The sequence below is a fragment of the Bombina bombina genome, chromosome 8, assembly GCF_027579735.1.
Source record: "Bombina bombina isolate aBomBom1 chromosome 8, aBomBom1.pri, whole genome shotgun sequence".
NCBI classification, from domain to species: Eukaryota; Metazoa; Chordata; class Amphibia; order Anura; family Bombinatoridae; genus Bombina; species Bombina bombina.
The window spans coordinates 267549779-267564011 of NC_069506.1; the positions used below are offsets into that span (position 1 = coordinate 267549779).

Consider the following 14233-nt stretch of genomic DNA (forward strand, 5'->3'; position numbering starts at 1 on the left):
GTCTAAAACAGTGCCTGCCGATATTATTTTACAAAAATACCCAGATTAAATGATTCCTCAAGGCTAAATATGTGTATATATGAATCGATTTAGCCCAGAAAATGTCTACAGTCTTAATAAGCCCTTGTGAAGCCCTTATTTACTGTCTGAATAAAAATGGCTTACCGGATCCCATAGGGAAAATGACAGCTTCCAGCATTACATCGTCTTGTTAGAATGTGTCATACCTCAAGCAGCAAAAGACTGCTCACTGTTCCCCCAACTGAAGTTAATTCCTCTCAACAGTCCTGTGTGGAACAGCCATGGATTTTAGTAACGGTTGCTAAAATCATTTTCCTCTTACAAACAGAAATCTTCATCTCTTTTCTGTTTCAGAGTAAATAGTACATACCAGCACTATTTTAAAATAACAAACTCTTGATTGAATAAAAAAAACTACAGTTAAACACTAAAAAACTCTAAGCCATCTCCGTGGAGATGTTGCCTGTACAACGGCAAAGAGAATGACTGGGGTAGGCGGAGCCTAGGAGGGATCATGTGACCAGCTTTGCTGGGCTCTTTGCCATTTCCTGTTGGGGAAGAGAATATCCCACAAGTAAGGATGACGCCGTGGACCGGACACACCTATGTTGGAGAAATGTAGGTAAAAAGCCTCAATGTATATACGTTCCCATTTTGAATCCAAGGGATTAAAACAAGATTGCAATGTCTGTCAGGCCTCACTCACCTCCGTTGGCACACATCACACACAGAAGTTGTAATAGGCATAGCAGAAGTCTGACCTAACCCTTACCCTGCACAAGCTGCATTCTCAATTGATTGCAGAGTAAAGGAGGTATCTCAACTTACTGTAGCTCTCCAGAAAACATCAAAAGGTGAAGTAACAGCTACTACAGCCGCCATCATTGCCCATCTACTACTCCTCTCTACAGAAGCCCTCATACTGTACAGGTTTATAGCGCGCCCAGGGTTAATAAAAGTTCATTTAAATACATACAGATAGCTCAAGCACTGACTTACTGTATTTGTGTCTAACACTTCCACTATAGAAAATGTATAAGACACTGTAATAAGCTCAGCAAATACCAGAGAAAAGTTTGCACCTCTTTTGAGCAATCGTTAAATACACAAAACTGAACACTAAAGACCCAAAGAATATAGCTGAGTTTTTTTACACAAAAGATGCAGGAGGTTTGTTGTCTTCTGTTCTAAATCTTGCAGTTTTTTCTTACTATCCTCTGGATACTACCTCGTCTCTCACCTTAAATTAACAGAGATTACAAACATTTGGCTAGATGGATTGGAGCGTAGGGGCCTGCTTAGAGATCACAACCAGTGTAAGAGAAGGGTGAGGATGTTTTCTTGGGGGAAGTCATCCCTTCAGTTAGTCTCTGCACACATCGAATAGTGACTACAAACACCCCAAATGTATTATTTTACAGACCCATCCCAAATTGATGACTGGGCATATCAGAGCAGTGAGCACTAAAATTGATGCTGTACGCTCTCTAAAAATAAGATGTGAATGCTCACAAGAGGACGCCTTAGATTGAACAGTGGATGAACAGGAAACTTGATTGGAAAATTGTAGAAAGCAATTAAAGGGCCATTCAACTTAAAGTTTAAAGAACACATAACATGTTTCATTATTGAAAGTATACCATTATTGCAATATACAGTACATTCATTATTTATTATACTACCTTTTTTTCTGAAGACTGCAAGTAGTGGACTTTATTAAAAAATAAAGCATTCCACATAGCTACAGCGGAGGTGCTGTAGCAATGTAGTGTCAGTAGTCTTTTCAAATGCCCTATAGAAATGAGTTATTATTACTGAAGAGGCCAAGTCAACAATAGTCCCAAATTAACCAATGTGCAACTTACAACGCTCTTCAGCTGTCATGTCATTGTAGCTGAAACCATTTTTAAATATGCAGTTGTTCCTTTATCCCAAATCCACTGTACATCTTAAAGAGAAGTGCCAAGTACGTGTTGAGGAAAGATTTCTAGGCTCTACAACCAAGTGACTGGACCAAAAGGATGCGTCATCAATCTTTTTCTAGCCAACTAGCTTTAAGAGTCTTTAGAGCTCTGTGCCAATTCATTTCACAGGGGAAGTATTGTTGGTCTGTTAAGGTCGATGGAAACAGGCTGCACATTTTCTGCCTCAATGAGCTCTTCAAAAACCTCCTTGTGTATATAAAAGAAAATGTAGCCACTTTTGTCTCTATCAGTCTACACTGTGGTCTCCTGTGTCCTAGACACTGAAAGGTCATTGTATGTAAACCAGGCTTGTTTTTTGACATCATAAACATCACTAATATAATGATCTGAAGAAGAGGAGCTTCCGATATGGCTCACAACACTGATGAGGCAATACGAATGGGGAAGGTTGCCAGTCTCAGCATTTTTCTTTAACTCTTCAGCTTCTTCCTCTGTATACTCGATATCAAAGGTATCCTCATTCCCAGAATCTTCATCAGATCCAATTCTATCAAAAAAATGTATTGTTAAATTCTTGTAAACTAAGTTCAGTTGCCTTCTTCAGATCATCAGCTTCCTTCATTTCCTGAGCCTCCTGCTTCTGGAGAGACTGGACAAGTGCCTGCTGTAACTCTTGTTCCTCCTGTTCACTCTCTAATTCATACTGAAGCCAATCTGCTTCCCTTTGGGGGCCCTCTGGGGTTTTGTTTTCTTTGTTCTCATTAAAGTAATTTGAAATGTCACTATATTGCATCACCTCTAGCTCTCTTATAACTTTTCGCTTTTCTTCTTCTATAGGATTAACGTAGTTATCGAAACTTTAATTCAGATAATCCAAGCCTGTATCTGTGTCTATGCCAGTGTCTGGGCTGCTTGTAATTTTTTTCTTCTTTCTCATTGGTTATCGACAGAGAAACTTCCTTTTTGCTCATTTGAAGTACAGCTGCCATTAAATCCTCATCACTCAAGCCATCATAGAATGAGCTTCCAGACTCTGAACATTTAGTGCCTTCCACTGATGATCTCTTGATATGATCTACTATGTGCTGTTCTCGTACTTGCACACCACAAACTCTCTGGCTGTGAGAAACATACCGCTTGAGTGGTTCATAGTCACTTTCTGAGTCAAGTCATGTGGTTAATACACTTGTAAGCTTCAATGTGTGCTTCCTAACTGAATTTAATGTTGTCACTGTGCTTGCATTCACTATTTGTGAAACTTTCAGTGGTTGTGAAATTGCAGTTTAAGCATTCCAACCCAAGTGGACAGTGGAGGACGTGTGCTTTCTGTGCAGTGAGACAAGAGTGTAGGTATCGAGGGATGACTTCTTACTGGCCCACTTTATTATTGAGAGACAGAACTACATTAAAACTTTGTTTCAAATGTAGAATAAGAATCCTGGGTAGTCTACTGAATTTATGTGTTACAGAGGAAGTCTTTCCATTGCATTTTTCACAAGAGTATTCAATTTCTTCCATCCTGGAAAAGAGGTCAATAGAATCCTGTATGGACCGTGAAGATTTCTTTCCTCGAGGAAGGTCTATAGAAAGATCCATAAACTTGTTACGCTTGGTAACTGTTTTACCACACATTTTACATGTAATTGAATGTTGCACCTCAAACTCCAAATTGCAGGTAACAGGACATGTATAAACACGTGTTGTTGTAATGTCATCAGTTGCTTTTCCTGGAGGATTATCTCCTGGATATGGCTCAGTCTTCCATGATTTGTTCAGCTTCTCCATTTCTTCTTTCAACTGATTTAAGCACTGTCTCAAGAACTCATGTGCATCATTTTGCATGTAACCTGAAAACCTCTCTGCTCTGGCAGAAATTTAACTTTTTACTCTCTTAAGTATCTCTTTCTTCTTCTCAGGGCCACAGATATCCTTCTTGGAGAGAAGCAAGGCAAAACGTAGTATTAATGCATTAACAGGAATTTTCTTCCATGGGTTTCCTTGTTTAAGTAAATCATTGGCAAATGACTGCAGGGAGAACAGGTATTGTAAGATGGCATTCATGTAACAGGTATTGCCCAAATTGTAAAAACCTTGCAATTGTTGTGGTAAAGGCTGTGTAGAGAGTGGCAATCTTGGCTTGTCCCACCCGGTGTAGTCTTGGTTGGGTTTAAGCTTCTTCACAGAATGTGGGGCTGTCTGAGAAGAAAGGATTAAGCTTCTTTTAGCAGCAGGTGGCTGATTTGTCCCTGACAACCTCTCTGTGAATATGCTGACAGCCGAGTAGTCCTTTGGCGTCATTTTACTACCATAAGAGGAGGATGACTGCAATTGTGTTAATCCTTGTTGATTCTCCTCCGACTTTGTTTCAAATTTATCTGTTTCTCATGGCTGCTGTTCAGAAATTTACGTGCTGGATCTGAAAATGCCTTGCTGGCGATTGATGAATTATTCTCTTTAAGGTAATTTTCATTTATTTCTGGGCTTGGAGTCTGCATTCATTTCCTTTTTTCATTCCTGTTTTCCATAAGACTTGATCTATGTGGTGTAGATGTTGTAGGAGAAATGTTTCGACCGGAAAATGTAATGCTTCCAGGTGAAGTTTTTACTGGTGTCCTTCCAAAATTGTTTAAAGGACTTTCAGTGGAAGCTTCATCTTTGTCAAAACGTACTCTTTTGGATGGAGTTTGATTTTTGTTACTTGTCAGTGATCTGTTTACTTCCTTCTGGGTGCTCCTATTCACCAAAACACCTCCAAAGCTGCCTGATCCTTGGACAGGTTTCTCTCTTTGAGCCTTTTCAATTTTAAATAAATCCAGGAACTGTTTTATTTCATGAGCATCTCTGCATGTGATCTGATCTATAGTGAAAAAGCTAGTATCTTTCAAATTAACCATTAGCCGACTCTGCTTCTTTCCCATGGGCCTCATAATTACCGTTTTAATATTCTGATTCAATGGAAATTTTGCCGGCGCTCCTCCAGCTTTATACTGCACAACCAAACTGAACTTGTGGTCTTTCTCAATAACTTCACAGCTGCCTTCCATCCATGGAGATGTTCTTACATTGAGACTGTGAATTCGAATTGCACTATGCAGGCACAGTGAAGTCATTTTTTTTTACACTTTTGGTGTGAATCCCACAAAATATTTCACAAGGTTGAGTCCTTCACTGTCTACCTTTAACTCCCCTGCCCAGCTGCTTAATTCAAAGCTTCTGTCCCCAGTCACACTATTCATCTTATTATACTACCTTTTAATGTAAAATGCATCTGAAAAACAAAATTTATGCTTACCTGATAAATGTATTTCTTTCCGGATATGGAGAGTCCACAACGTCATTCCAATTACTAGTGGGAATATCACTCCTGGCCAGCAGGAGTAGGCAAAGAGCACCACAGCAAAGCTGTTAAGTGTCACTCCCCTACCCATAATCCCCAGTCATTCGATCGAAGGAAAATGGAAAAAGGAATAACACAAAGGTGTAGAGGTGCCTGAGGTTTAGTCAAAAATAACTCTTAATTAAGGGTGGGGTCATGGACTCTCCATATCCGGAAAGAAATACATTTATCAGGTGAGCATACATTTTGTTTTCTTTCCTAAGATATGGAGAGTCCACGACGTCATTCCAATTACTAGTGGGAACTAATACCAAAGCTAGAGGACACAGAATGAATAGGGAGGGAGAACAAGACAGGCAGACCTAAACAGAAGGCACCACCACTTGAAGAACCTTTCTCCCAAAAGAGGCCTCAGCCGATGCAAAAGTATCAAATTTGTAAAATTTAGAAAAAGTATGCAGAGAGGACCAAGTTGCAGCCTTGCAAATCTGTGCCACAGAAACTTCATTTTTGAAAGCCCAAGAAGAGGAGACAGCCCTAGTGGAATGAGCTGTAATTCTCTCAGGAGACTACTGACCAGCTGTCTAAGCAAAACAAATTATACTTATCAACTAGTGGGAAAGAGAAGTAGCGGTAGCCTTCTGACCCTTGCACCTTCCTGAGAAACAAACAAACAGGGCAGAAGACTGGCGAAAATCCTAAGTCGCTTGTAGGTAGAATTTTAGAGCATGCACAACATCCAAGTTGTGCAACAGACGTTCCTTATGAAAAGAAGGATTGGGACAGAGAGAAGGAACAACAATTTCTTGATTAATATTTCTATCCTAAACCACTTTAAGAAGAAAACCCAATTTAGTACGAAGAACCGCCTTATCTGCATGAAAGATAAGGTAAGGCGAATCACACTGCAAGGCAGAGAGTTCCAAAACTCTCTGAGCAGAAGAGATAGCAATAAGAAACAAAACCTTCCAAGATAACTTAATATCTATAGAATGCATTGGCTGAAATGGAGCCTGCTGCAAAACTTTAAGAACAAGGTTAAGGCTCCAAGGAGGAGCAACAGGTGTAAACACAGGCCTGATTCTGACCAGGGCCTGACAAAAAGATTGAACGTCTGGCACATCTGTCAGACGCTTATGTAAAAGAATAGATAAAGCAGAAATCTGACCTTTCAGATAACAGACTGACAACCCTTTCTCCAGACCTTCCTGGAGAAAAGACAAAATCCTAGGAATCCTGACCCTACTCCAAGAGTAGACTTTGGATTCACACCAGTAAAGGTATTTATGCCATACCTTATGGTAAATTTTATGAGTAACAGGTTTGCGAGCCTGTAGCATGGTCTCAATGACCGACGCTTAGCCAGAACCAAGCGTTCTATCTCCAAGCAGTCAGCTGCAGAGAAACGAGATTTGGATGGAGGAATGGATCCTAAGTTAGAAGGTCTTCCTCAGAGGCAATCCCCAAGGTGGCAGAGATGACATCTTTACTAGGTCTGCATACCAGATCCTGCGAAGACATGCAGGAGCTATTAGAATTACTGATGCTCTCTCCTGTTTGATATGAGCAATGACTCGTGGAAGGAGCGCAAACGGAGGAAACAGGTATGCTAGAAAAGAAAAACAAGGAACCGCCAGAGCATCTATCAGAGCGGCCTGTGAATCTCTTGACCTTGAACCGTACCTTGGAAGCTTGGTGTTCTGCCGAGACACCATTAGATCCAACTCCGGCACCCCGACTTGAGGGTTAACTTGGAGAACACCTCCGGATGGAGAGCCCATTTCCCAGGATGAAATGTCTGTTTGCTCAGGAAATCCGCTTCCCAGTTGTCCACTCCTGGAATGTGGATGGCAGATAGACAACAATTGTGAGTTTCCACCCACTGAATAATCCAAGCCACCTCATCCATGGCTAAGGAACTCTGAGTTCCTCCCTGGTGGTTGATGTAAGCCACTGAGGTGATGTTGTCCGACTGGAACCTGATAAACCGGGCTAAGGACAATTGAGGCCAAGCCATCAGAGAATTGTAAATTGCTCTCAACAAGATGTTTATTGGAAGAGCAGACTCCTCCTGAGTCGATAGTCCCTGAGCCTTTAACGAGTCCCAGACTGCTCCCCAGCCTAGCAGGCTGGCGCCTGTGGTCACTATCACCCAGGAAGGTCTCCAGGAGCATGTGCCCTGAGACAAATGCTCCTGAGCAAGCCACCACGGGAGAGAGTCTCTTGTCGACTGGTCTAGATCAATCCTCTGAGACAGATCCAAATGGTCTCCATTTCATTGTCTGAGCATGCATAACTGCAGAGCTCTCAAATGGAATCAAGCAAAGGGAATGATGTCCATGGAAGCGACCATCAGATCAATTACCTCCATACATTGAGCTACTCACAGCCGAACAGTAAACTGAAGAGAGAGGCAAGAGGAAAGAATCTTGGATTTTCTGACCTCTGTCAGAAAAAATGTCATAGATAGGGAATCTATTATGGCTCCTAAGAAAACCACCCTTGTAGCTGGGACAAGGGAACTCTTTTCCAGATTCACTTTCCATTTGTGGGAACTTAGAAATGACAACAAGATCTCTGTATGAGAGTTTGCTTGTTGAAAAGATGGTGCCTGAACCAATATGTTGTCCAGATAGGGCGCCACTGCAATTCCCATAGACCTGATCACTGCCAAGAGAGCCCCTATAACCTTTTAGAAAATTCTGGGAACAGTGGCAAGGCCAAACGGAAGAGCCACAAACTGAAAGTGTTTGTCTAGAAAGGCGAATTTCAGGAACTTGTGATGATCCCTGTGGATGGGAACATGAAGATACGCATCCTTCAGGTCTATGGTCAACATGAACTGACCCTCTTGGACCAAAGGAAGAATTGAAGAATGGTTTCCATTTTGAAGGACGGTACCCTGAGAAACTTGTTGAAACACTTCAGATCTAAAATGGGTCAAAAAGTTCCCTCTTTTTTGGGAATCACAAACAGATTTGAGTAAAAACCTAGACCCTGTTCCCTTAGTGGAATTGGAACAATCACTCCCAGGGAGAAAAGGTCCTGAATACAGTTTAAGAATGCTTCTCTTTTTACCTGGTCTGTAGATAATCTTGAGAGGTAGAATCTGCCCCTGGGAGGGCAAGATTTGAATTCTATTTTGTAACCCTGAGATACTTTATCCACAGCCCAAGGATCTAGGACATCTCATATCCATGCTTGACAAAACAGGGAAATTCTGCCCCCCACTTGATCCGATCCTGGACCGGGGGCAAACCCTTCATGCTGACTTAGACTCTGCTGAGGGTTTCTTAGATTGCTTCCCTTTGTTCCAAGACTGATTGGGTTTTCAAGAAGACTTGGACTGCTCCTGCTTGGAAGAGGGAGAGGAAGACTTTTGACCTTTGAAGTTACTAAAGGAATGAAAATTACTTTGACGTCCTTTAGGTCTGTTCTTCTTGTCTTGTGGTAGAAAATACCCTTTTCCACCCATAATATCAGAAATTATTTCTGCCAGACCGGGTCCAAACAAGGTTTTACCCTTGTAAGGAAGCACCAGAAGTTTTTGGTCTTGGAAGTAACATCAGCTGACCAAGATATTAGCCACAAAGCCCTGCGGGCTAGGACGGTGAAGCCAGACATCTTGGCTCCCAGTCTAATAACTTGCATGTTAGCATCAGAAATAAAGGAATTGGCTAATTTGAGAGTCTTAATCCTATCTTGGATCTCTTCTAACGGAGTCTCAACTAGAATTGATTCAGACAAGGCATCGCATCAATAAGATGCAGCACTTGCTACAGTGGCAATACAAACTGCAGGTTGCCATTGAAGACCCTGATAAACATACATCTTTTTCATTTTTTTATTTTATTAGGGGGATTAGATTAGGTGTAATTAGTTTAAAAAACTTGTAATTATTTTATTATTTTCTGTAATTTAGTGGGGGGGGGGTTTCGTACTTTAGATAATTTGATTTAATTATAGTTAATTTAGGGAATTCATTTAATTGTAGTGTAGTGTTAGGTGTTATTGTAACTTAGGTTAGGTTTTATTTTACAGGTAAATTTGTCTTTATTTTAACTAGGTAGCTATTAAATAGTTAATAACTATTTAATAACTATTCTACCTAGTTAAAATAAATACAAAGTTGCCTGTAAAATAAAAATAAATCCTAAGATAGCTACAATGTAACTTTTAGTTATATCGTAGCTATCTTAGGGTTTATTTTACAGGTAAGTATTTATTTAGTTTTAAATAGGAAGGTTAGACTTAGGTTTAGGGGTTAAGAACGTTAATATAGTGGCAGCGACGTTGGGGGTGGCAGATTAGGGGTTAATAAGTGTAGGTAGGTGGCGGCGACATGGGGGCGGCAGAGTAGGCATTAATAAATAAAATGTAGGGTTCGGCGATGTTGGAGGCAGCAGATTAGGGGTTAATACATATAATGTAGGTGGCGGCGGTGTCCGGAGCGGCAGATTAGGGGTTAATAATATAATGCAGGTGTCAGCGATGTCAGGGGCGGCAGATTAGGGGTTAATAAGTGTAAGATTAGGGGTGTTTAGACTCGGGGTTCATGTTAGGGTGTTAGGTGTAGACATAAAAAGTATTTCCCCATAGGAATCAATGGGGCTGTGTTAGAAGCTGAACGCTGCTTTTTTGCAGGTGTTAGTTTTTTTATCAGCCGGCTCTCCCCCATTGATTCCTATGGGGAAATCGTGCACGAGCACGTTTAGCCAGCTCACCGCTACTGTAAACAGCGCTGGTATCGAGGTGAGATGTGGAGCAAAATTTTGCTCCCCGCTCACTTTTCTGCGTCTAACGCCGGGTTTGTAAAAACCCGTAATACCAGCGCTGTCTGTAGGTGAGCGGTGAGCTTAAACTGCTCGTTAGCACCGCACCCCTCCTAACGCAAAACTCGTAATCTAGGTGCAAGTTTGTGATGCTCCTGTAATTTGTAATTAAACTCGCCTGTATCAATTAACAGGTGCTGACAATATAGAAATTACACAAGCAACCAGTTAAAATGGTGAAAAATGTATTCAACCTTTCTGTTGTGTGTCTATGTGTGCCACACTGAGCATGGAGAATAGAAAGAGCAGCAAAGAATTGTCTGAGGATTTGAGAACAAAAACTGTGGAAAAGCATGGACAATATCAAGGTTACAAGTCCATATCCAGAGATCTTAATGTTCCTGTGTCCACTGTGTGCAACATTGTCAAGAAGTTTACAGCCCATGGCACTGTAGCTAATCTTCCTGGACGTGAACAAAAGAGAAAAGTTTATCAACAATTCTAATGAAGGATTGTTCGAATGGTGGATAAAAAAACCTTGATCAACTTCCAGACAAATTCAAGCTGACCTTCAGGCACAGGGTACAAATGTGTCAGCTCGCACTATGCGTCGCCATCTGTATGAAAAGGGACTCTATGGTAGGAGACCCAGGAGGATCCCACTGCTGACACAGAAACATAAAAATGTCAGATTAGAGTTTGCCAAAACTTACCTGAGGAAGCCAAAATCATTTTGGGAGAATGTGCTGTGGACAGACTAAACAAAAGTACAGTCTATCATTCTACTGGTTTCAGAAAAAGAAATGAGGCTTTTAAAGAAAAGAATACAGTCCCTACAGTCAAATATGGTGGAGGTTCACTCATGATTTCGGGTTGCTTTGCTGCTTCAGGCACTGGATGTTTTGACTGTGTGCATGGCATTATGAAATCTGAAGACTACCAAAGAATTCTGTAGTGCAATGTAGGGCCCAGTGTCAGAAAGTTGGGTCTCCCTCAGAGATCATGGGTCTTACAGCAGGACAATGACCCAAAGCACACTTCAAAAAGCACCCAGAAATGGTTTAAGACAAAGTGCTGGAGAGTACTGAACTGGCCAGCAATGAGTCCAGATCTCAATTCCATAGAGCACCTGTGGAGAGATCAAGCACCCAGAAATTGTTTAAGACAAAGCGCTGAAGAGTACTGAACTGGCCAGCAATGAGTCCAGATCTCAATTCCATAGAGCGCCTGTGGAGAGATCTCAAAACAGCAGTTGGGAAAAGGAACCCTTCCAATCTGAGAGACCTGGAGCAGTTGGCGAAAGAAGAGTGGTAACATAATTCCAGTAGAGAGGTGTAAGAAACTCATTGATGGTTACAGGAAGCAATTGGTTTCAGTTATTTTTTCCAAGGGGTGTGCTACCAAATATTAAATTGAGCGTGCCAATAATTTTGTCCAGTCCGTTTTTGGAGTTTCGAGTGGAATGTGTCAGATTTGGCTTTTTTTCTCCACCTTTTTTTGTCATACCAATACAAACAAAAGAAATAAACATGAGAATGCATAAACATTTGTAATTGCAACACATTTCTGGGCAAAGTGGTGCATTATCTGACATAAATGCAGGGGTGCCAATATTTTTGGCCATGACTGTATATATAAGGTTAACGTATCTTGGTTCTTTTGTGTTAAGTTTTAATAATGTTTTTCTTCTTTATAACTGTATAATGCAACAGATCAAATAGTCAATGCATTAAATAATAAATAAAACTATTTGGTCCTTTTCATTTATAAGTTAGGAGTCTGGATAAAGGCATTAGTTTTATTATTACACCCAAAAACATTCTGGGCATATTTCACTTTATTGCCCTTCCTCCCCAGAAAAATTTCTGCGGATGCCCACGAGTGCACCAGCTTTTTAAATACTGCAGCTGCTCAGAGAGCCACATGTCAGAAAGGTTGCAAATCAAGTCATTACCAGATGATACAAGCACCTTAGGCTCTCTAAGAAAGTGCATTGTTTAAATGCTGGTGCACGGAGCATACTTAAGTACATTCTTGAAACAGCTCTAGTTTTACTAAAAGCATTTTGCTGATACATTTATACTGCAAAAGTGCTTCTTTTCAAAACTAAATTTCACCTGTGTGCATTCCAGTTTTGATTGGATAATCAGTTAAAGTAACTTTTGTTCCTGCAATGTTCCAAGGGGATCTGCCACAACAACCAGCTGTGAAGCTTCTGATATGGATGGTTACAGAGATGTCTTGACTCAAATGTACAGTCTAGATGCAATGCATAATTTTGATTATTGTTACATACCAGAGAAGCATCCTGCAACTGGTCCCACATCAATAAGATTGTTTGAAGTATATGAAACATTTAAATATTCGTTTGTTAGGAGCTGAAAATGGCCGCCAAGCTTCGCCCACCTATTGCATGTTAAAAGGGACAGTCAAAATTAAACTGTCATGATTCAGATAGGGCATGCAAATCTAAACAACTTTCCAATTTACTTTTATTATCAAAATTTGTTGTTTTCTCTTGATAATCTTTGTTGAAAGCTAAACCTAGGTAGATTAATAAACTGATTTCCAAGCCGTTGAAGGCCGCCTCTTATCTTGGTGAATTTTGACAGTTCTATCAAACTTAGACACTGCTAGTTCACGTGTGCCATATAGATAACGTGATCACTCCCGTAGAGTTATTTATGAGTGATCACTGGCTGACTAAAATGGATGTCTGCCAAAGAACTGAGATAAGGGAGCAGTCTTCAGAGATTTAGATACAAGGTAATCAGAGGTAAAATATAACAGTGTTGGTTATGCAAAACTGGGGAATGGTTAATTTTAAAGTAGACAGTCCCTTTTAGTTTCTCCAATCACGATCAACTCTTAAATTCATTTTCCTATTCTCACATGCTGATTTGTGCATATACAATTTGAAATAGCTAACTGAAAAATATTAAATGTGCACTGCTAAACTGTCATACAAGAAAAGCTGGACCAGAAGAAAAATGTGGGCTGAGCTTAATCGCCAATTTTGGCTGCTAACAAACAATGATTATTTAAAGGTTTCATGTACTTCTTACAAGCTTATAGATGTGGAACCCGTTGCAAGATGCTAGTCTGGTATGCAGCAATAAGTAATAAAGAATAAGTATAGGGTCTAGACTGTCCCTTTAACCTTAATTACGTAAGGATCAGCTACAGATCAAGCTGAAGAATCTCCATAGACACATTGCCTCACTGTTAGGAATTATTAGCATGACCAGCGCCATCTTGTTCTTGGTGGCCATTTTGTCTCTGGCATCCATCTTGTCTAATTAACATTCATTATAGTAGTTATTATGTAGTGAGAAATATGCTGATTTTAGTAAGAATTGTATGGCCTAGATTTGGAGTTTGGCGGTAGATGGGTTGTTAACGCTCCGCGGGCTTTTTTCTGGCCGCACCATAAATTTAACTCTGGTATCGAGAGTTCAAACAAATGCTGCGTTAGGCTCCAAAAAAGGAGCGTAGAGCTTTTTTACCGCAACTGCAACTCTCGATACCAGAGTTGCTTACGGACGCGGCCAGCCTCAAAAACGTGCTCGTGCACGATTCTCCCATAGGAAACAATGGGGCTGTTTGAGCTGAAAAAAAACCTAACACCTGCAAAAAAGCTGCGTTCAGCTCCTAACGCAGCCCCATTGTTTTCTATGGGGAAACACTTCCTACGTCTGCACCTAACACTCTAACATGAACCCCGAGTCTAAACAACCCTAACCTTACACTTATTAACCTCTAATCTGTCGCCCCCGCTATTGCTGACCCCTGCATATTTTTTTTAACCCCTAATCTGCCGCTCCGTAAACCGCCGCAACCTACGTTATCCCTATGTACCCCTAATCTGCTGCCCTAACATCGCCGACCCCTATATTATATTTATTAACCCCTAATCTGCCCCCCACAACGTCGCCTCCACCTGCCTACACTTATTAACCCCTAATCTGCCGAGCGGACCTGAGCGCTACTATAATAAAGTTATTAACCCCTAATCCGCCTCACTAACCCTATCATAAATAGTATTAACCCCTAATCTGCCCTCCCTAACATCGCCGACACCTACCTTCAATTATTAACCCCTAATCTGCCGACCGGAGCTCACCGCTATTCTAATAAATGTATTAACCCCTAAAGCTAAGTCTAACCCTAACACTAAC

The 14233-nt window shown here is 40.8% G+C and overlaps 1 protein-coding gene and 1 pseudogene across 2 annotated transcripts in view; both read right to left on the minus strand.

The window, feature by feature from the left end:
• UBE4A (ubiquitination factor E4A) overlaps positions 1-14233 on the minus strand; it is a 90994-nt gene that overhangs the window by 18411 nt on the left and 58350 nt on the right. The window lies entirely within an intron of this gene.
• On the minus strand, positions 666-5740 carry LOC128639123 (ubiquitin carboxyl-terminal hydrolase 37-like; annotated as a pseudogene).